A 23466-nucleotide genomic window follows, 5' to 3' on the forward strand; every position below is an offset into this window, starting at 1 on the left:
GTCGACTAACCTCTCTTGTTTCTGTAAAACATGGACGTTGAAATTCCCGCCATTTTGGCCACATCCCCACAACTGGGGCAGCAAAACAGAGCCCAGGATGTCCTCTGAGAGGGACAGTAGGACTCAGATAGATTTTATAAGTTATGCCTGACTTAGAGGTCTCAGACTCATGTCCTGCACAGAGGACAAAAATGAATTGCCGGGTCTCGGGAGGATAATGATTTTCAGACACAATTATTACACTGTCCATCGAGTCTCTGTGGCGCAATCGGCCAGCGCGTTCGGCTGTTAACCGAAAGGTTGGTGGTTCGAGCCCACCCAGGGACGAGTGTGTTTACCAACGGATCGTTGGTAACTCAGACATACTGCTGCCATGTCTTCAGAACACGGTCTGCGTATATATCTCTTTCTCCGGCCCCGTCCTTTACAACCGAGTAGGACATTTTTTCTATCGACTGCTAAGCAACCAGTTGTATGTTTGGTAGCAAATCCAAAGCCGCCGGTGTAACGTGTCCCACTGTACCCACAACCTATCAGGCTCTGTGGTTAGAGTGGGTCCTCCAATAACTTCCATTCCTAATCTCGCCGCTCCGTACCCCCCATGCTCCCTGGGAGCTGTAATTGGCTGCCCCACCGCTCCAGTGTATGGCATCTGTCTCCATGAGTGTGTCACCCCGTGCATGTGTGTGTTCAACAGGTGCCAACCTGGATGAGTCAGATGCGGAGAGTCATTTCGTGGGACTACATGACAATAAAGTAATCTTAATAAAGTCATCTTAGGTACTTACATTGATTCTTTATCATTCAAATGGTTATTAGTATGCCATGAGAGACTCAGAGGAAAACAATTTTGCTTTGTTGATATTTTAATGATAATTTAAGTATTGTGGTTGAAAGAAACATACTGCAACAATTTTTTTTCAAAAACATTGTCTATTTATTTTTTCTGGACTGTCCCTTGTGGTGGACATCGGGTCTTGTTTGATATAAAATGTAATGATGTAATGTTATAATACCGAATTCATTTTCATGTGGATTTCTTTTCAAAAATCTTCTTATTTCATAAACATTAAAATAGATGAAGACATCTGAATGATCTGGCTATTTTACATGAGGGAGGAAATCAGCACATTTCTGTCTGACCTATACTATCGCAATTTCTCACTGTCAACTCTTCAAACTACCAAACAGGGTTAGTTAAACATGGCACCAAAATAAACACATATTTACTGGAATATCCCTACTGGTACTCCCCACAATAAACATTTGAACAAGAATTTAAACTTAGCAGAACACCCAACAATGTTTGAATACTCAAATTTACGGCATCACATACAGCTCCAAATCACAGCGTATCATGAATGGTACAACAGGAAACAGTTTTTGGCCTTTGAAACACACAGAAACATGTTATGCTCGATGCACTTGACAGATGTTTTTCCTTTGCATCCCTCTCTTCTGCACCGTGATGAATGAGCAGCCTCCTCCATCTTTGGCACATGGACTGCCCCGTATTTTTGGACATTGGCATTGGGCTGAGGTTCAACAGGCCTCCTCTTCTTTGTTGGAATGTACTCTTCATCAGTACTCATCTCTTCATCGTCACTGGCCACATTGTCAGCCTTGTGATCTCCCTGTGCCTGAGCAATCATCTCCTCAGCCAGCAGCAGCTTGAAGTTGAAATACTGCAGCCTCTCTTTCTCTGGTTTTCCAGAGACTTGGTGGTCTGACCTGTACTCGATCCAGCTGCCAGGTCAACAAAATGCAGGACTGTACGGATCCATTTTCTTGTGCGGCTTGACATAGGATAGAAGCTGATCATGCGGTCGCACAAAACGTAGCCGCCCATGTTTTTGTTGTATTCAGCTTCAACAGCTGGTCGAGGCACAGTAACATGGAGCTTCTCTTTTGCTGACCATCTCATGCAACTGTCCTGAGGCTCTATCCCATGGACAGTGGAGGCCATCAAGACTGCCTTGTTATCCTGCCACTTTGTCACGGCAACCTCAGATGGTTTTTTAACAACCATTTCAGATTTACCTCTTCCTTGTTTTTTGTTGTTTCGTTTGGTGTCATCTGACATCTTTGATTTGCATGGTGCAGAGATTCAATTCTTCATAATGGTCCCCGTACCCAGGAGACCATTTGTTTTCAAGCTATCCTGTAGCTTGATGGAGGTGAAATACCTGTCAAAATACAGGTGTGTTCCTGTTGAAAGAGACTGTGCCAACCTGGAGACTAGATTCCCTCTGATTCCAAGTTGTTGGTCAACAGTGAACGTATTCTTGCCTTTGTACACTTCAAGCTCCAGTACCAGACCATTGGGACTGGCAAGGAGAAATACTTTCAGTCCTGTGGGGTTTGGTTTTCCGGGCATAAACTGTCGTACAGGACACCGGCCTGTGAATGGAATTATCTGCTCATCTACAAATGCCTTCCCTGGCCTAGGCAGATTAAACAGACACTCTGTTTAAGAGAGATCTCACCTTCCAGAGGGGATCACGCTTCTTCTCCTCATCAGAGACATCAAGATCATTTGTGACTTTGATGGACTGCCTGATCTTGAAGAATCTGTCTCGACTCATTGCATCAGCTATAACTGGGACCCTTGTCTTTGCCGCCCAGTACATCCGGATCCTAGGGTATCCGAGGCATGCCATGTACATAGACATGCCAAAGAAGGTTTTCAGCTCCTCTGGTGTGGTTTTTAGACTTCCTCCAGTGATCAACATCTCCCGATTGTTTGTTCGTTCTGACATTTCTTTAAAAACTTGGTCATCGATGTGCTGTTGGAAGTAGTCAGAGGGCTTCCAGTTCTGATGGATGTGTCCAGTGTTGTCATTAGAATTACTGTCTTCCACAATAGGGTTGAAACTTAAGTGATAAAGAAAGGGGAGGTATAAGTTCAATGCTCTTTCAGCAGATGTATTATTGAATATTTAAATCAATATGGTCAGTAGTTTGCCATATCAAGTTTTTAACTGATTGTGCACTGTGCCTGTGTGTGTGTTAGAACAAGAGTGTGAACTAAAACTGCTCTCATTTCCATTGCTACACACTGTAATAAACTTCAAAACACGAGCTTACACATTGCTACTGATCCATAACACACGATGGGTTTTTTCGGGCTCAGGCTCAGGCTCCTCAACAGCTGCAGTATCCTCCTCTGAACTTTCATCTTCCTCCTCTCTCTGGGCCTCATCCATCTCATCAAATCTGAATCTCCCTCCACAACTCATAGCAAAATCTTCTCTGCCTCACTTAGCCCTCTGCTCCCTGATGTATTAAAAATGGGGGTTAGTAAGTCCTGATGTCCACTACAAAGGACATTACATAGAAGTTATGTTTTGAAAGGGTTAAAAATACTGTCTTTATAAAAATGTTACTAAATTGAAGTAAAGACTTTGATATTAAAGAAAAAATAGATTTTTAACAATAGAAACATGATATCTGCAAAACATTGTCGACTAACCTCTCTTGTTTCTGTAAAACATGGACGTTGAAATTCCCGCCATTTTCAAAAGACAGTGCATGTGATATGTTGGCCACATCCCCACAACTGGGGCAGCAAAACAGAGCCCAGGATGTCCTCTGAGAGGGACAGTAGGACTCAGATAGATTTTATAAGTTATGCCTGACTTAGAGGTCTCAGACTCATGTCATGCACAGAGGACAAAAATGAATTGCCGGGTCTCGGGAGGATAATGATTTTCAGACACAATTATTACACTGTCCATTGAGTCTCTGTGGCGCAATCGGCCAGCGCGTTCGGCTGTTAACCGAAAGGTTGGTGGTTCGAGCCCACACAGGGACGAGTGTGTTGTTTGCCAACAGATCGTTGCTAACTCAGACATACTGCTGCCATGTCTTCAGAACACGGTCTGCGTATATATCTCTTTCTACGGGCTCCGGCCCCGTCCTTTACAACCGAGTAGGACATTTTTTCTATCGACTGCTAAGCAACCAGTTGTATGTTTGGTAGCAAATCCAAAGCCGCCGGGGTAACGTGTCCCACTGTACCCACAACCTATCAGGCTCTGTGGTTAGAGTGGGTCCTCCAATAACTTCCATTCCTACTCTCGCCGCTCCGTACCCCCCATGCTCCCCGGGCGCTGTAATTGGCTGCCCCACCGCTCCAGTGTATGGCATCTGTCTCCATGACTGTGTCACCCCGTGCATGTGTGTGTTCAACAGGTGCCAACCTGGATGAGTCAGATGCGGAGAGTCATTTCGTGTGACTACATGACAATAAAGTAATCTTAATAAAGTCATCTTAGTTACTTACATTGATTCTTTATCATTCAAATGGTCATTAGTATTCCATGAGACTGTGTATATTACAGTGGTCTCTTGAAGTGAAATAAAGTTGAGCTGTTTTGACAATAAATAAATCAGATTTATTCTGCGGGAAGCTCCCTGGGGTTGTAATTGCAAGACAGTTTCTCCTGAAATGCCTCAAGTCAAGATGAAGCACAGGTCTGCTACTCAGGCTTTGTGGACTCTTCTTTTATAATGAACCTTTACACAGAAAAATGTGAAAATGTGGTTAAAACATTTTTGAGATGCTTCATTATATTTTCACAAACAACTCCTTATCATCTGAGACTTTTAACTGTGATATCTCTGGTGCTCGGGCAGGAATCTCTACACTGGCACAAGGTCTCCATCTTCTGGAGAGAGTGCTGCAGGAGTGGTGACAGTGCAGCTCAGATGAGGTTTCTCATGAGAATCATGCTGCTCTGCAGCAATTTTAGGAATTTTCTGAAGTAATGCATGAATTATGGACCTCTATTAATCATTCAGTCACCAAGAGGTTAATTATGTGTATGTAACTTGAATCTTTATGGAAGTAAAAATTCTGCTCAGCAGCCCTTCTCCCCTGATGAAAAGTAAATGTGCCAAGAAAACATCAACTTTAGCACATTTGACTGTACTTGACAGTGACAACTGGGGAAGCCGGGAATGTTCACTCTGACTTTAAATGTTTGCTGAACAATCAGGGATTCCGTGCAGGAGCTCAGTGGTCCTGATCTGCATTATTGATACAAAGAGCAGTGAGACAATGTCAGGTTCATACAGAATAAAGACACATTTAGATCCAAACACAGTCTGTAAACATACCTTCATGCTGTCTGCCTTGATAGAGAGTTTGAACCCAATATACTACAAACTATCAAGTCTGACCTTCCAAATGACGCATTATCTTAGAAATCTAATGCTGCTGAAAAGTACAGTACCTATACAAGACGGGTGATGATGAAAAAATGACTCACACATTAGTTGGATATATTCGCTCATAATCAAAGGCGCAAAGGAAAAAGTTTGTCCTTAGCGTTTAGTGTTCAGATGGGCCTGAGCCGTCTCTTCTTCCTGAGACGGCTCATGTCTGTAGAGATATTGTTGTGACTTTTGTGGAGTCCAAATTACCTAATGTGCTATACTCAGTAGTTAAAGATTAGAAGTCACAGAGTGTCAAAGATGGGACAGATTCAGCTGGTTCGCGGTCCAATGATGGTTTTATTGCAGAGTTACAATTCGACCATACATGAGACATAGCCCGGGCTAAGTCTGAAAACTCTTCTGAAAGTCCCGTCTTTTATACAAGTTGGGCCTGTGGACGCTCCTCCCCGGGCCATCCTTTCATATGGCGTGTTTTCCCCAATCTTCCACCGTTATGTTTTAATCAATTAGCTTACCCGTGGCAGGGCCCTTCGTCATGCCTTTTTTAAAACCTTTATTCATGCAATAGTCCTTCCCCCTACTCCTGACTTGATGCGTGACTCGACACTGACCTTAGGTACTTTCCATGACCCTAATGCCTGACTCGTCCTTACACAGAGCTAAACGTTGGTACTTTCCATATATTATCCTTCGTCAGCATGCCTTAATTGTCGACAGCATGCCTTAATTGTCGACAGCATGCCTTAATTGTCGACAGCATGCCTTAATTGTCGACAGCATGCCTTAATTTTCGACAGCATGCCTCAATTTTTCGACAGCATGCCTTTTTATTCTATAACTTTTGGGGCCCGGTAAACTTACTCCACATTTCCCCCCTGTGGTCCTGATAAGGACCACCCATCAAAGAAAACCACGTTCCAGTAGATATCGTGCACACACAGAGTAATGAAGTACAGCACACTGGTTATATGATAGAGGTAAAAACACCACACCAACAGTAAGTAGTCAGCACATATGCATCCCACAGTGAGGATCACGAGAAGATGAAGTTCCAGCTGTAAGGACAGCTGGACGACTTCACCTTAAAATCCATCCTGGGATTGGCCCATCCAGATGGCTCTCGTGATCGTCCCTGACGGCTCCTAGCTGAACCTTGCAGACATGGCCAGGGAAACATCCTCTCACATGTAAATTGTGAGAGGTAAAGCCCTCGCCAGGTGGCAACGTCAGCAGTACAACATGTCAACACTAAACTAATCGTACCATAAAAATCACACGTGAACATGCAGGGTAAATATACTTGTGACATAATGATAGTTGCAACAGCACACACCAAACCATGTCCATTTCTGCTCACGCAGCCAGTTACCTTTGGTTTGTTCTAAGGGCGAACCCTTGGCACACGTATGAGGGTTAATCCTCTGAAACTTTTTTTATAGAAAGATTTTTAATTATTGTTTTCACTAGCTTCATTGCCACTAGGACAATGCTTAAATTGTACCAATTTAAAAGCACCCATCAGGCCTGTGCCTGTGACGCAGGCTAAGCTTACAACCGAGGGTTCACACCCACGCTACTTCCGTATGTATATTGCTATAGAGCATCACAAAATAGTGCTATGTAGCAATATACTTATTCACAGTGCGTATGCACTTGTGAATGCATCATTGAACCATGCCTACACAGCAAGGTTACCGATTTACTAATATTAATCATTATTCCCTTTATCCATAACCAAGCACTAAGTGTATATCTGTATTTACTACCTTTGCCTTAATTACTTTCATTCCTTTAATCCATCGTAATATGTTATACATCCTCTTTCAGATAGTCCCATTTCTATTGTCTTAATCCTGCAGCCGGTCCTTCCTGGGGTAAGGTGGGTTCCCCCACCCCCCTTCTCAGTATGGCTTCTATTCCGTTGACTGCAGTGGTTTGTCGCCGCAGTCTGTTTTGACAAAATGTGAGAAGAGAGGCATTGGCTTGTCGCAGTTGAGTTAGGGTTAGCTGAGCCCGATCATAATCAGCCTGGGTCCGATCCATCTGCCTTTGCAGAGAGTTGGCTGTCTGTTGGGCAAGGACCAATTGCTGAGTCAGTCGCTCTTGCTCTGCTCTCGCCCTAGTCAGGTTCTGTTTGTACTTGCCTCTATGAGCGGAGCTTCTGACTTTCTGGATCTGTTTGCGGGCCATAGGAGTGAGACCTGCTCGCAGCGCAGAGTAGATCTCAACCAATCTCACCCCGAAGATCACTGAGTTGTATGTACTGATCGAAAGGCCGGGTCAGGAATGCTGAGATATGAGCCCTATCACCCGGGCCGACTTGAAGATAGGTCGGTCTGACAGACGTAGGTCTTGCCATCGGTTGGATCGCAACTGCTGGTTGGTTGATGTGGATCTCCGAAGGATGCCCTCGATCCTCTGGATCGTCTGGACTTTGCGGGTTGGACGGAGGTCTGCGGAAAGCTGGTGGCCACTGGATGTCGGATAGATCTGCTGCTGGTCTCGCTGGATTCCCCCTTGGAGGTGTCTGGGACTGGCTCCACTCAGGCCCCCCTGACGGCGGGTCGAAGTGCCTTTCGTCCTGCTGGGAGTCACCAAGGTGCCTATTTAGAACAAATGGGTTGGCAGCTAGGGGTGGGTGTGTTCCAACGGGTGTGTGTGTGTAGTCCCCTCTGCTAGAACTGTGACCAAACCAATCATCCACGGCCACATGTGGTCGGGTAAAGAAAGCTTCCGCCATTTCCAACAGTCTGTGATGGAGACATGGTAGGTTTTAGTGGTTATATAAGTATAATATGTATACGAGAGACTTGCCTTCCTTTGTATATATGACGATTGACAACATGTCATATGGGCGGCTGTAGCTCAGGTCGCCCACCAATCTGAAGGTCGGTGGTTCGACTCTGGCTTCCCCAGGATACATGTCGAAGCGTCCTTGGGCAAGACACTGAACCCCACGTTGCTCCCCCAGTGTATCATTGGGGGTATGAATGTGTGTGAATGCTTAGAAAGCACGTAGTTATATCCTAAGACGTGCTGTATGAATGAGTGGGGTGAATGCGGCATGTAGTGAAGCGCTTTGAGTGGTCAGCTAGACTAGAAAAGCGCTATACAAGTACAAGTCCATTTACCATTTACCATGTACGTGAATATTTACAACATGTATGTGAGGATTTACAACACGTATGTGAGTATTTACAACACGTACCTTGTGGGGAGCAGGCGGCGACCATCTACCTTCCTACCTATTGTCCTATATTTCATACAGCCCTATACGTTCTTCCACGTCTGGGTGGCTTTGCAGCAGCACTACAGGGAATTGTCCAGTTATGCTAACAAAAAGACATGATACTAGGAGGCGGAGCAAAGGTATGACACAGCAGATCACCAGCAGCACCACCAACACAATTCCGACCAGTACTATTCCAGCCATTTTTAGGTATTTTAGCCATCCTAATTTACCTAGCCAGTCCCAAAAGCTTGTAATTTGCGTATTCCAATTGGAATTTTTCACATGTTCATCTCGCAGCAGCTTAATTTCTTTCAGGACTCCTGTCAAACTACCGTTGGCGCCTGTGTGCATTGGAATCAAGGTGCAACATTCTTCCCCAATTACATCACAAACTCCCTGATCCTCTGCCATGCATGTTTCTATCACAAATCTATTTTGTAAGGTCATTAATGACGTTGCATGTAATTGTTCCCGCACTAGCGCCACCCCTTTGACAGTGAAATTCATAAATCTCTGTTGATTAAACCAAAGGAGATTGACCCACCGACTGTTTCTAGCTATGTATTGGGCGTTTGCTATAGTTCCTGCAAACGGAACCGAGCCTAATCCCCTCCCAGACTCTATCCAGGCTTCTCCTATAGCAGTGTTATCATCAGGAACACCCAAGGGGATCTGATCCCAGGTAATATAAACTTCATTGGATGCTCTCCAATCCCATGCTTTCCAAACGTCCCAGTCCTTATCTGGGTAGGAGTCAGGAGCACTTCGTTTGCTCCTAAGGTGTATTTTAGTTTCATTTGATTCTTGTGTAATTAAGGATAAATGTCCTGTTAACATTATTGGAGCACATATGCCCGTCCAATTGGCCGGTAGGTGTGGCAACATAGTAGCGTTACTCTCACAAGTCCAAAAGATATCTCCCAATGGTTCTGTTCCCTTTCCCAAATCCAGCAGTCTGTACTGGGCTATATATGACGAATTTTGTTCATAAATCACATGTCCCCCGTTTGGTACTATTTGCTTACATTGTATTCGGGCTTTCGGACTGGTCTCACATATTTTGATGGTTCCTGTGGCATTTCCTGTGGTTAGTTTCGGGTACCATGTTAATCTGCTGCATCTCACCAATCCCTCCGCATCCGTCATCACTGCAGATGCTCTCTGCGTAACCTCCTCCAATTCGTCTCCTCGTGCTATGCAGAAAGGAAAGATAAGGTCGTCAGGCTGGCGCACCACTGGGGGAAGTACTGCCAGTGTGTCATAATCATCAAAAGCAGGCTTTTTGGGGCAGACCTTCTTGTTTCCACTCCACCCCGACAGTCCCCCTGCCATGTGCATAGTACAGTGGGGAAAACATTTGGAAATGTCTGGACAATCCCCTATCTTACTCCCTGGTAATATTTGAACTTGGGGCAGTTTTTTAGCATTATAGCAGGCAATGCAGTCCCGTTTTTCCTGCCTTCTTTCTGCAAACATATCGCTTATTGAATACTGTATCCATTGTTGGAACAAATTTGTGTTCCAATGTGCTGTTCTTAATTTGTTCAAATCCCGTCTTTGTCTTTTATTCATCAATCTTACGTTGATTCTGGCTTCTTCTACTGACATGCTCTGTCCTGTTAGTGTGTTTTTACACATTGTCTCGGTGCATCTTACCTGAATGGTCACCGTCCCCTCCCCACTGCAGTCCGCGTTTTGGGGATATCCCAACCAATGTTTACCCATTGACTCGGCCCCTATTTCTTCTGTTAACACATAATCATATATATCTGCTTTGACATGCATTATGTATTTAATTTCCCCATTATCACTATCTATTATCCCTCTGTTAGTGGCTAATGTGGTCATTGCCAAAGCGCATGTGTCTAATGTGTGTCGCGGGGTGACTGTGTGAGGATTAGCAGTGGTGGTTACTATAATTTCCCCCGTTGTTAACCCACAGAGGGTTAACACCAACATGCAGCTAATCTGAATCAGAGGTAAACCAGTCCGCTCCCGGCGTGGGCGGATATGTGAAAGTTTGTGGGTCAGACCGGCCTGGTACTTCCTCTTGCGGTGAAAGTGGCGATGGGCATGCATGTGACGGGCCATCTGATGAACGTGCCACACCGCCATCAGAGCCCTGTGTGTGTTGCGAATGGTGCTCTTCAGGTGCTGGTGTGCCGTCTTGAGGCACCACCTGACTTGCAGGAGCACCTGCGTCAGTAAGAGGGTTACTGGGCCTGTCAGGCGTCTCAGCAGCATGTGAATGCTCTGAGTCACTGGATTGCGGTCTGTGCCGACGGGCTGACAAACGGGCTGACCTCCTCTGACCATGTGGTGATAGTGATTCAGAACTTGAGGAGGTCGGCGACGGACTGGAACCGGTGTCCTGAGGGAGGCTGTGCGCCGCCCTTTCAGCATGCTCAGACCCCGACGGTTCTGGAAAGTGTCCAGGTGGGTCTGGTGGCCTATAGCGGGTGCAGTGATTCTTGTGGAACCAGAAGGGCTTACCTTCAACCTTCAAAGCAGTGGGAGTAGTGAGCACAACCTTAAAGGGTCCCTCCCTACGTGGTTCTTTCCACTGTCGCCTAAACACCCGTATGAACACCAGGTCACCAATTTGGACGTCACGAATGTCAAGGGGAATGTGTGTCTCGTCTTTGCCGTGGGCTTCTTTCACCTTTTGGAACACAAGTCTGTGGATTTGAGTTAATGCACGTAAATAATCTCCCAACTCACGTTCCAGCTGAGCCATGGCAGGCCCCTCCAATGGTCCTCTAGTTTGTGGGAGAGGCATAGGACGCCTTGTAAGCATCTCATGAGGAGTTAGATGCGTTAGTCGGTTAGTTTGGGAGCGCATTGCCATCAATGCCAGGGGAAGTGCGTCTACCCATGTTAGTTTGCCATTGCAATCAGCCATGATTTTAGCTATTTTGGTTTTCAAGACACCATTGGCTCGCTCCACAGACCCCTGAGACTGTGGGTGATAAACACATCCATACTTCTGCTTGATACCCAGGATTTTAAACATTTCTTGTGTCACCTGTGAAACAAAATGCGGACCATTATCAGATGAGATGGTGTCTGGCATGCCAAACCTGGGAAACACCTCTCTACACAGAAATTTTGCTGCAGCCTTGTGATCAGCCTTGGAGGTGGGGCAGGCCTCGATCCACCTACTGAACCTGCAAACAACAACCAGCATGTATCTTTTTCCTTGTACCCGATCAATCATATCCACATAATCCATAACCAGATGTCGAAAAGGACCATCTGGCATGGGAATGTGAGCCAAAGGCTGGGTAAACATTTTGCGGACATTGTACTTTGGACAGTGAGGACACATGGCAAGTTCTCTATCAACCCTCGGTGTCATGTATGGCGACCACCACACAGCTTGCAGTTTTCTGATAACTTGGGCCCTAGAACAATGATCAGGTTCATGCATCTTTTTGATAGCAATAGGCAGCAGAGATAGTGGCAAAACAAAATGCCCGCAGAATCCCCGCCACAACCCCAGATGGGGGTGTGAAGTTCGAACAGCTCCCCTTTGAACCCACAGGCGTTTTTCTGCTTCCGAGACCTTGTTTTGTGCTTCTATCAATGATGCTAGGTTTGTTATAGGTGCACAATCTTCCTCAAACAGAATTGGTCCCTGCACTACCTGTCCTGTCGCTTCTTTGGCTGCCTCGTCTGCCAAATTGTTGCCTACCGCAATGGGTGAGGTGTTGTTTTGATGTGCTGCACATTTAACTATGGCTAACGAGGTTGGAAGTTGTATGGCCTGTATTAGTTCGATCACTGCTTGTCCATGTGCCACAGGGGTGCCATCAGTACGCACAAACCCTCTTTGCTTCCAGATACTGGCGTTTATATGGCACACTCCATAGCCATATCCACTATCTGTGTAGATTGTTGCCCTTTTGTCAGCTGCTAATTTACAAGCTGCTGTCAGTGCTTTAATCTCAGCTAATTGGGCAGAACAAGGCTGGTCCAGACTCACTGATAGTAGTTTGGTGAAGGAGCCATCAGGATTAAGCTGGACGATTCCATACCCAGCCTTGTTCCCTGTCTCGCCCCTGACACATGAGCCATCAACGAACAAGGTCAGGTCAGACGGAATAGGGTGATTGAATAAATCATCCCTGACTTTCATGAAGGTGTCGGTCTCCTTGAGACAATCATGGGGCTCACCTTCTGTTGGCAATACCATTCTTGTGGCCGGGTTTATGGTAGTGCATCGCAGTACCGTCAAGTCAGGTCCTGAAAGCAGGATCTCATAACCCGTTCGTCGTGCTTGGGTTATCACAAAGCGTGGGCTTGTGAGCATTGCATGCAGCTGATGTGAAGTGTACAAGAATATTGGATGGCCCATAGTAATGACAGAGGCCTTCTTGTATGCAAAAGCGGCCGCTGCCAGTCCCTGGTAACAGGGTGGCAGCCCTTCTTCCACACCATCTAATTTTGTGCTGTAGTACGAAATTGGTTGTTTACCTGTGGGGGTTTCTTGCATCAATACTGCGCATGCATACCCTTGCTTTTCTGCCACATACAGATGGAATGGTTTGCCATAGTCTGGATTGGCTAGAGCAGTCTGGAGATCATTTTTCAGCAGCTGGAAAGCCCCTTCTGCCTCATCAGTCCATTGCAGCTGGGTCGACTGTTGTCCTTGTCCCGCTGCACGGATCAAAGCTCTTAATGGTGCCGTTTTGAGAGCTTAATCACAAATCCAGGGCCTGCTGTAACCTGCCATACCAAGGAAAGACAACATGTGACCAACAGTTTGAGGTTTAGGCGTTTTACTGATGGCTTCAAGCTGGGACGGTGCAATTTGTCTTTTGTCCCCACTTAGCTGTCTGCCCAAATACTCAACCGTTGTTTGGCAGAACTGCAGCTTCTTCTTACTCACTTTGTGTCCTCCTTCCGCCAGAGCTGTCAATACAGCGATGGAATCTTTCTCGCACTGTTCTTTTGAGTCAGAGCAAATCAAAATGTCATCCAAAATGGCTTCCTGTCTGAGGGGATATTGCTTTTGATAAGACAATCTGATGCCTGGTTTCAAGTGGAATCGCTGTGGTTCAGCTGATTTCACTATACCTACATCTGTCTTGTGTTGGGACCATACTTGGGATGGGACTTGTTCTAATAGTGTCAAGTGTTCTTCAGTTGTCACCATAAGCCCAACTCTGTCTCTGGATACCTTAACCCTTTCTGCTATCACCTCATCTGCATAGGTGAAAGTGATTTTGAAAAATTGTCCATCTGCGGAGACACTAATCTGGTGGCAGTCTGTGGGAGTCCAATCTTTGATTTGTCTTGCGGCTTGAACCATGGGGCCCAAGTCATGTGATTCATACTTGTCAGCAATCAAAAGAGTGACGTGAGGTGTGGAGTTGGGGACTTGAAACCAGTCACTGACATCTTTTCCTGCAAACTTCACAGCTGCAGCTGCCCCTTGAGGTCCTACTATGATGTCTTCGTACTGGACAATCAGTGCTTTGTTGTTGATGTTTTCATCCCAACTTTTCTCATAGTCCTCGTGAACTTGATCTTTGTCGTAAAACATGGTGCAATGGAGTGGGAGTGTTGGCTCTTTAGCCATATCATAGTGATTCATTACCAGTGGTCTCCTTGCTTCCCATTCATGACGAAGAAAAGAGTCTGGTGTTATCAGCTTCATCCAGAAAACTTGGGCCTCTGGGTTGTTAGTTGGCATCTGTGGAGATCCTGTAGGAGTTGTTAGTGGCATCATAGGAACAGACATGTTATCAGATTTATCCGACTGGTCGTCTGTCACCTCAAAATAGATGCCATCAGGAGTACATTTGATTTTTGCATTAAGCTTACACAACACATCTCTTCCCAGGAGATTAATTGGTGTATCTGCTGAATATAAAAGAGAAGAATAAATTGTCTTTTCTCCTATTTTCAACGGAACCAGTTCAGTCATTGGTATTATTTGTGTTTTCCCAGAGAAACCTACTGTTCGAATCTTCGAAGCTGAGAGGGGAAGGCTGGCTCTGTCTTTTCCTATACAGGAGTATGTGGCTCCTGTGTCTATCATGAACTGGTGATGCTGGTTATATACAGTTACATCTATTGTGAGTTCAGCATGTGGGCGTTGTGTTAAAATTGGTAAAATCACCTCCCCATCAGGTTTCTCTGGGCCTCCCTATTGCCAATGTGCTGCTGGACCCATCCATGGTCCATTGTTCTGAGGATTAGCACCTGTCCCAGTGCTTGGGGGTCCTGAACCCGGTTGTTGGGGCTCTGGCCATGGATTGATAGAGCAGTTCCTCTGCATGTGTCCCGTCTGTCCGCACCCCCAGCACTGCAGTCTTGATTGGAATGAGGGAGCCGTTGAGGCTACCTGTGGCTGTGGTTGATATTGCCCGGGTGGGGGTCCCCCAGACGGTCCTTGGGGCCTCCTCCATCTACCTCGCATGGGAGGGCCACCACGTCCTCTTCCTGCTGCAGGCTGCTGGATGCCTCCCCCTTGGTTGAGGTGCACATGGATTGGAGGGATCTGCTGATTCTGGAATTGACCTGCTGGTGGAGCTGTGGGATAAACATTAGGCACAGCAGATGTTGGTTGAACATGAGGTGATGACATGGTGGGTGTAATGACGGGTGCCTGCATTACCCCTCCTTCTGTTGGTCCTCCTTCCACTGGAGCGGCCACACTTACTGCTGCTTGAGGCTTTGGTCTCTCCCTCTCCTTCTTCTGCTTTGCCAGTTCACCTATTTGTAGCTGAGTCAGTTTAGTAGCCAGCATCTTACTCTGATCATCCAGGGCCTGTTTCTCAGCCCTGTGTGCCTTCACATAGTGTATTATATGCTCAGAGAAAACTGGCCAGTCCATTTTCATCAGTCCCACCACTGCATTCAACTTATCTTGTACTTCTTTTGGCATGGCGTTTTTCACATACAACATAAACAGAGCTTTTGTTGATTCATTACTGTCCCACTCACTTCCCGTCTCCGCCTTCCACATTCTCTGATAGTTATGCAGGAACTGTGAAGGGCTGTCACTATCCTTCAAACATTCTTTCTCCAATTTAGCTGGATCCATGCGTGAAGGGTACTTTTCTCGTAGGGCCCCCCACACTTGTGGTCGTATCAGGTCGAAAGTTATCGCATCATATTTGTGTGTGGTAGCCAACCTGATATATCCAGCCATCCTGAATACTTCTGTGGCGGCTGCCTGTCCTGCTGTCTTTATCAGCAGTGCCTTGATGTCACCACCCGCCAGCTTAAGTCCTCCAGTGAGTTCTTCAAGCTTCTCGATCCATTTGTCAGCTCCGTCTGTTAAAGGAGTTAGTTTACTTGCAAGTGTCATCATATCCATAAATGACCATGGCACATACCTGAAGCTGTTATTGGGTCCTTTGGCCAGCAGTGGGTGCATTCCAGAGGGGGTTGTCGCTGTGAGTTCTGCTGACGTCTTCGATTGCGCAACTCCATCCTCTCACTTTTGTTTCCTGTCTCCATCAGTAAGTCAAGATCATAAGTTGTCTCTGTGGTCTTAGAGCATGGGGGTGGTGAACATTCTTTACCGCACGCCTACTGACTTTTCAGGTTCTCACGTTCCTGTTCGTATTCCTCGTCTTCATCTTCATCATCTGCTGGTATGTCTGACCCTTCGCCTTCATCCTGTGAGTCTCTGGCCTCACCTTTGCCAATCGAAAGTTCTGATCCCTCTTCCTTTTCCTGTTCTTCTGACCTTTCCGGTATTGGCCCGGTCGCACCCTGTTGACTCTCTGTCATTAGTCGGTCAATCATTGCTTGGTCTTTTTCTTCTTCCGACATTGTTTTCTTTTTCCAGTTGCAACTATCCTTCCCAGATCCTGTTTTCCTAGGTTCTGCCTCTACATCTACCTCCCTCTGTGTCTTGTGTGTTGATTTCTTATGTGTTCCCTCATCTGCATACTGATGAGATGATGATTCACTTGTCTCCCTCTGCCTGCGTGGCCTACTTTCTGAGTGGTAACGAGATGATGATGAGGCACCTGCCTTCCTGTGTCTGGGTGGCCTAACTTCTTCTTCTTCCTCTTCCTCATTTACTATGATCTTTATTGTTCCTGTAATTACTCCCCCTGCTCCGTTCTGCTCTAGCTGCACAAATTGTCCCGCTCTACCAGGGTTGTAAGGTGGTGGTCTGGGGCCTGTGTTTTTATTTATCATGGGGTTTCTGCTGGCTTCTACTCTGAAGTACTGCAGGATGTCTCTCTGCTCAGCATTCTTCTGTTTTGTCTTCATGTGTGTTACATCGTACTTTTTGTCTTTATTTCTTAACTCTTCCTCCACCTCATCACAACATCTTGGATCAAAGCTGCCTTCGAGAGGCCATCGATTTTTACCAGATGTTATCCTGTGCCAACTTTTCATACATCGGAGAATTTTGCGCCCGTTTGTTGGATGGATGACCATGACTAGTTTTGCAGGCGTTATCTCATTTTCCTGCTTACTTTTGTTGGCTCCATTGTTTTATGGCAGTTCACAGCAATCTCCGGGGTAGTGTGGTTACTTATTAACTTTTTCTTCTATCACCTACTTTCTTACACCTGCTTTCTTTCCCACTGCCCCTGCTCTACTCAATACAGAGCTGATATCTGCACTTTGGTATTTCCCAATTTTTGTTACAATTTCGTTATTCTACTAATAATTATTTTCACTGCTTTATGCTTAATTGGAACTTTTGGAGATAATATCACCTATCGTGTGTCAATCCGTTACACCACGACGTTTCTAGCGACCATATCTTATTTATTTATGCTTATGCACTATTCTTACAACATTGACACCTTTCATCTATGCCTAGTTTGCACTTTTAGCAACTATTCCAATTATACTTTAACTTTGTTAATTAATTACACATTAACAATAACATAGGTACATTTTACAACACTTTTTTGGAAAACATCAATCCTTTTGTTAACTGCAAGTCTCTTCCTTCAACAGTTATTTTTTGTACTCACTGTACTTTACTGTTTTCTACAGTTTTTTCCCTGCCTTCGACCACCCCTCGAGAAGGCACGGTGGTTGACGTCTCCACAGGCGGTACTTTTATCCTTATGCTTTACCTTAGCATCTTAGTCACCAATATAATTATTTCATCAAAAACATAGACAAAAACACGATTATCCTACAAAGTTTCCACACGTCTTCTTGTTGCTTTCTTTACGGACTTACTGCGACCTTCTTGATCAGACAGTCAGTGGGGCTGTCTGATTAAACCTTCCTCCTTCACCCTTCATATACCTCACCAGCACATAACTTACAACTCCAAGACCTGTACGTGACATAACAGCCCATAGACAGATCAATAGGTTAAATATGCATTGTTGGAGCTTATCCATCCCACACTTGTCATATTTTCACACAATAATTCATACGTGGACCGATCACCAGCTGTTACTTCTGCTCATATGCACATTCAATGTTACTAGGTTGTTTTTAGGATAGTGTTTTAATACCTTCTGACCACTGGAGCTTAGGTGGAGGCTGGATCCCCATAAATTTGGAAAAAATAAAAAGGAATTGGTATCTCACCTGTTCTTGGTGGATATGTGGGCCCTTTTGGGGTTCCTGGCCTCCAATCAGCGCCCGTGGCCTTCCGGTGTCGTCACTTCCTCCTGGAAAGCTGGCTCGCCAATTGTTGTGACTTTTGTGGAGTCCAAATTACCTAATGTGCTATACTCAGTAGTTAAAGATGAGAAGTCACAGAGTGTCAAAGATGAGACAGATTCAGCTGGTTCGCGGTCCAATGATGGTTTTATTGCAGAGTTACAATTCGACCATACATGAGAAGTAGCCCGGGCCCGTCTTTTATACAAGTTGGGCCTGTGGACACTCCTCCCCGGGCCCCTCCTTTCATATGGCGTGTTTTCCCCAATCTTCCACCGTTATGTTTTAATCAATTAGCTTACCCGTGGCAGGGCCCTTTGTCATGCCTTTTTTAAAACCTTTATTCATGCAATAGTCCTTCCCCCTACTCCTGACTTCCCCTCTACATCCATTTTTCCTGTTTTACAATGTTTGCATTGATGCGTGACTCGATACTGACCTTAGGTACTTTCCATGACCCTAACGCCTGACTCGTCCTTACATAGAGCTAAACGTTGGTACTTTCCATATATTATCCTTCGACAGCATTCCTTAATTTTCGACAGCATGCCTTCGTCAGCATGCCTTAATTGTCGACAGCATGCCTTAATTTTCGACAGCATGCCTCAATTTTTCGACAGCATGCTTTTTTATTCTATAACTTTTGGGGCCTGGTAAACTTACTCCACAATATGATATGCATGTTTGATCACTCCAATGCACTGTTCAATGCTGTTGTCTGCTGGGGGAGTTGCACTTAAGACAAAAACTGTAGGTGCCTGGACAAACTAGTGAAAAAGGCTTGTTCTGTGGTAGGCAGAAGGCTCGACCCTCTCGGTGCTGTGGTGGAGCAACGGATGAGGAGGAAATCATATTCTGTTTTGGAGTACAATAAACATCCTCTCCACAGCATCCTGGCAGGACAGAGGAGCAGCTGCAGTGAGAGACTCATCTCACTGAGCTGCAGGACTGAGAGGTTCAGGAGGTCCTTTGTCCCCACAGCCATAAGGCTTTTTAACAGTGACTGCTGACATGTTCTTCTCAAATTTATTTAATTGATTATTATTATGATTGATTATTATTTATAATATAATTATGATCATCATTATTGTTGTTGTTGTTGTCTAATATACAATCATTGTAAATATTTATATTTTAATGAGCTACTTGACTAATTTGAATTTCCCTCATTGGGGATGAATAAAGTATTTTTCTATTCTATTCTATTCTATTCTATTCTAGCCACCTAAAAATCACTTTTATTTTGAGGCTTTTCTAAATGGGGAAAAAGAGAGCAAAGTGAGGAAAGGTGTGACAGATGAACCCCAGCAGTCTAATCCTATAGCAGCTTAACTATGGGATGTTTCAGGATTACCTGAGCCATCCCTAACTATAAGCTTTATCAAAAAGGAAAGTTTTAAGCCTAATCTTAAAAGTGGAAAGGGTGTCTGCTTCAGTTTGAATGTGGAAAAAGGTTTATTTTGGAAACATTTTAAAAACAGACATTATTCTGTCTTGGAAAACACTGCTAGTGGGAAACATTACACTGGTTGCTGAAAACTGGCAGAAGTGGACCTTCCAACGTGACAGTGACATGAAGTATTCAGCTGAAGTCGTCAAGTGATTAACAGAGAACAAAAATCAACATTCTGGAATCCGACTTCAATTCCATTCAGAATCTGTGGTTGGAATCACAGACCAGAAGAGAGACAGAACAGAGGCCTTCAAACCTGCAGATCATCACACAATGAGGTCCAATTTTCCAGTGGAGGCATGAAGAAAGCAGTCGTGAGTACCATAACATACAATGAATGCATTAAAACTGACCTGGACAATAATATTTTGAGATTTCACAGAAAAAAAGCTTAAAAATGTATAATCATAAAACTGAACAAGAGAGCAAAACAACACACAAGATGGTGGCTGAGAACGGAACGCCATTGCTCTTTTTTAGTCTTCCTGTTTTTTAGTCTTATCACTAAATTGTGATATCATCACTGATGACATCAAAATCTCTCTTCTGGTCTTCACTGATGATGACATCACAATTGATGTCACCACTGATGTTGTTTGACATCACAATTGATGTCACCACTGATGTTGTTTGACATCACAAATGTTATATAGGCCAGACATATTCACTCCTTTTTCACAGTTCGTCAGGAGTTTATCTGAAGAAACACGTCCAGTTTTCGAAGCAAATTTGAAAGTCTCAGCAAACGGTTTTCACATCGTCTAAAAAATCAACACTTAATTACTATCTTAAATAGTAATTTTGACAAACTCTTAAAAACAACAAGCAAAATGAGTCAAACCAAGATATCATCTGCTCCACTTCAGTGGTGTGACATGGTAGAGGACGATTTACCTGAGGATTTTTACACATATACCATTACTTTTGGCGATAATGAAAGTTATGAGGAACCCACCAACAGGTCAGAAAATGACCTGTTGGAAAAAGAACAATGCCAGGCCTCTGAGGACTCCACGTCTCCTCAAAAAGTAAATGACGAAGAGGAAAAAGAACCATCCCAGGTCTCTGCTGCGGCTTTGACTCCTCATTCAGAGGACGTCCAGCTGGTGCAGGATCATCCCCAGGCCTCCAAAGTACGTCGCGTCACGTGGAAGTTTCCAAATTCACAAACCGACAAACAAGCCCAGGCCTCCAACAAATATAACATTACATTTGGCAGTAATGAAAGTTATAAGGAACCCAGCAACAGGCGAGAAATTTTAACATCAAGCCTAGAAAATGACCCGTTTGAAAAAGAACAATCTCAGGCGTCCTACAAATATAACATTACTTTTGGCAGTAATGAAAGTTTGGAGGAACCCACCAACAGATCAGAAATGTTGGACGTGTTGGAAAAGGAACAATCCCAGGTCTCTGCTGCGGCTGTGACTCCTCATTCCGAGGACGTCCAGCTTGTGCAGGATCATCCCCAGGCCTCCAAAGTACGTCGCGTCACGTGGAAGTTTCCAATTTCACAAACTGAGGAGATTCCCTCTAATGCCTCTGCTGCCGACGAAGATTATGGATCAGAAAAATTACAGGAATCTTACCAACATAATAAGGACAAGATCAACTATTTATACCATCGGATGGATATTGTCAGGACTAAGCTGCTGAAAAAGAATTTCTTTCTAACACGAGAAAAAGACAGAAGAGTCGCAGCAGAGAATAGCTGCTCCATTTCTGAGGAAAAACTGAAGGACCTGGAAAACTGTTTGACGTCTGAGCGTCATCTCCGTGAAAAGTGTGAGCAGGAGCTCAAGGAATGCAATGACGTAATTGCAGAATTGATTGAAACACTGAAACCACCAGTATCTGAAAGTGAATATCAGTCAGTTGTAAAAGAGAGAGAGAGCTGTACATCCTCCCAGAACTCCATTTAGATCAGATACGTCTTCCACCAAAGAACATAATTGTAGAAGAGCTGGCTTCACAAGTGGAAGTATCGAATCCAGAAGTGGATGGAGTCAACAAAACAGAACCACAAGGGATCCCTGAGCAACCAAAAGAGAACGTTACATCAAAGAAGCGTCGGCGCAAGAACAAAAAGATGCCAGAAACCATTGTAAAGAACCAGCCTGAAGTCATGCAGGAACATCAGGACACGGAGGACATTTCATCACCTTTCGTTGTCCAGGAACCAGAGAAGATTTCTGAACCCGTGGAAGAAAAGGAAATAGAAAGGGCTTCTGAAGACTCACAGGAAGTGATTCCATCAGATTTGGCTCATCAGGCTGGAGTGCCACAACCAGACGTGGTCCCAGAGCTGGTGAGTGACATCGAAATGGAATTAGTCCCACAACCAAAAGATTTCTCAGAGCCACCAAAGGAGAAAGTTTCTTCTAAAAAGCGTCGGCGCAAAAACAAAAAGACGGTAGAGACCATTATAAAGAACGACCAGCCGGAAGTCATCCAGGAACCTCAAGACACGGAGGACATTTCATCACCGATCGTTGTCCAGGAACCACTTCCAAAGCAAAATCATGAAAGAACTTTCATTGTCATCGAAATGGAACCAGCCTCTAAACAGTCAGAGGACTCTCCAACATCAAACCCCTCACATGCCACAGAAGACTTGTCTCTTCAACTTGCAGCACCAGAACAAGCAGTGGACAAGTTTAACCCCTCAGAAGAAAGACCAGAGCTGCCTTCAATGTGGAGGCGCTTCAAAAAATATATGACGCCTAAACATCGCCGACAATACAAAGACAACAACATCAAGAGAGAAAGTAGCAGCAGCGTTTAGTTTCGCTCACAAGACTAGTCACCCAATGAAATCTCTATACATCCTGTTACAGTAACATCAATAAAAATACTTCAAATGTATCTATCTTTTGTACGGCTCTATCTTTTCATCCTGAACAACTGCACTGACTGAAAGTATCAGTGCATTGTTCTCACAACTGTTCAGAGCATTATTGTGTCATTCAAATAAGAATATGAATAAGATCCTACACAAATTATTATTACATTGATTGTGTTTAAATCAAATAAAACGTAAAAAAAAAATAATTACAAATTTGTTTGGATTCTTTTATCAAAATAAGAAACAATTAAAAGGTCATTTTCATCAAAAGTTATTCTTCCAAAGACAAATAAGGTATTTTTGATATTGTTGAGGGTTTGATTTCCCCTTTTATTGTACATATTTATGCACTGTGCTTACATAGAGTTGATACACTCCTTTTTGAAAGGAACAAGCATTGACCGCACAGTGTGAAGGGTTAGAACACTACATGCTTACAGGGGGAGTCAAAACAGGTCAAAATATATGAACCATGAATAGATTTTACTGGTGTTAAAAGATGAGTTTCCCTGTTTAGTGTCACGACAGCTGGAATGTACATCAGCATATGAATTAGTGTCTAACAGGAGGACTCCACTCTGGACGCAGCAGAGGACATCTTGAGAAAGTGGAGCCAAAGAGAGTAAAACCACCAAGCTGCTTAAAGCTGCTTGATCTGACTGCTCAGGTGTTTTTTGTGTGTTTGACCCATCAAACTCACCTCCATCCTCTTACACATGAGGAAACTCTGGTGCTCTGCTGCATTTCTCAATAGAAATTAAATATATGTATACATGTGATTTTGTTTAAAAAGTTAGATAACGTATGTGTGGAACACTTTAACTGCAGGAGTATTTGTGTCACGGTTCGGAGAGGTAGGACCCAGATGCAGTTCTTTCTAACGGAACAAGGTTTATTAACAAAAAAGGGGACAAGGAGCAAGAACAAAAAAACGCAGCTGAGCCGGATTATCAAAAACACTAAACTATTAAATAACAAAACCATGAGAAACAAAACAAGACTGAGATCGGCAAAACAAGACTTATCTGTGTCATGGAAGCATGAAGGGATAGTGAGGTAAGGATTCTGCCGTGACTGAAAGGAAACCAGAAGACTAAATACTGTGGAGGGAGTGATCAGTGAATGAGGTGCAGCTGTGAACAATTA

General features: G+C 44.4%; 2 non-coding genes across 2 annotated transcripts; both read left to right on the plus strand.

The window, feature by feature from the left end:
* Positions 1-253: 253 nt before the first annotated feature.
* On the plus strand, positions 254-327 carry trnan-guu (transfer RNA asparagine (anticodon GUU)). The gene has a single exon. It is a non-coding gene; the product is annotated as a tRNA-Asn (tRNA).
* Positions 328-3740: 3413 nt separating this feature from the next.
* Positions 3741-3814, plus strand: trnan-guu (transfer RNA asparagine (anticodon GUU)). The gene has a single exon. It is a non-coding gene; the product is annotated as a tRNA-Asn (tRNA).
* Positions 3815-23466: the final 19652 nt, after the last annotated feature.

Source organism: Leuresthes tenuis, unplaced genomic scaffold (genome assembly GCF_036924035.1).
Source record: "Leuresthes tenuis unplaced genomic scaffold, fLeuTen1.0.hap1 SCAF_205, whole genome shotgun sequence".
NCBI lineage: Eukaryota > Metazoa > Chordata > Actinopteri > Atheriniformes > Atherinopsidae > Leuresthes > Leuresthes tenuis.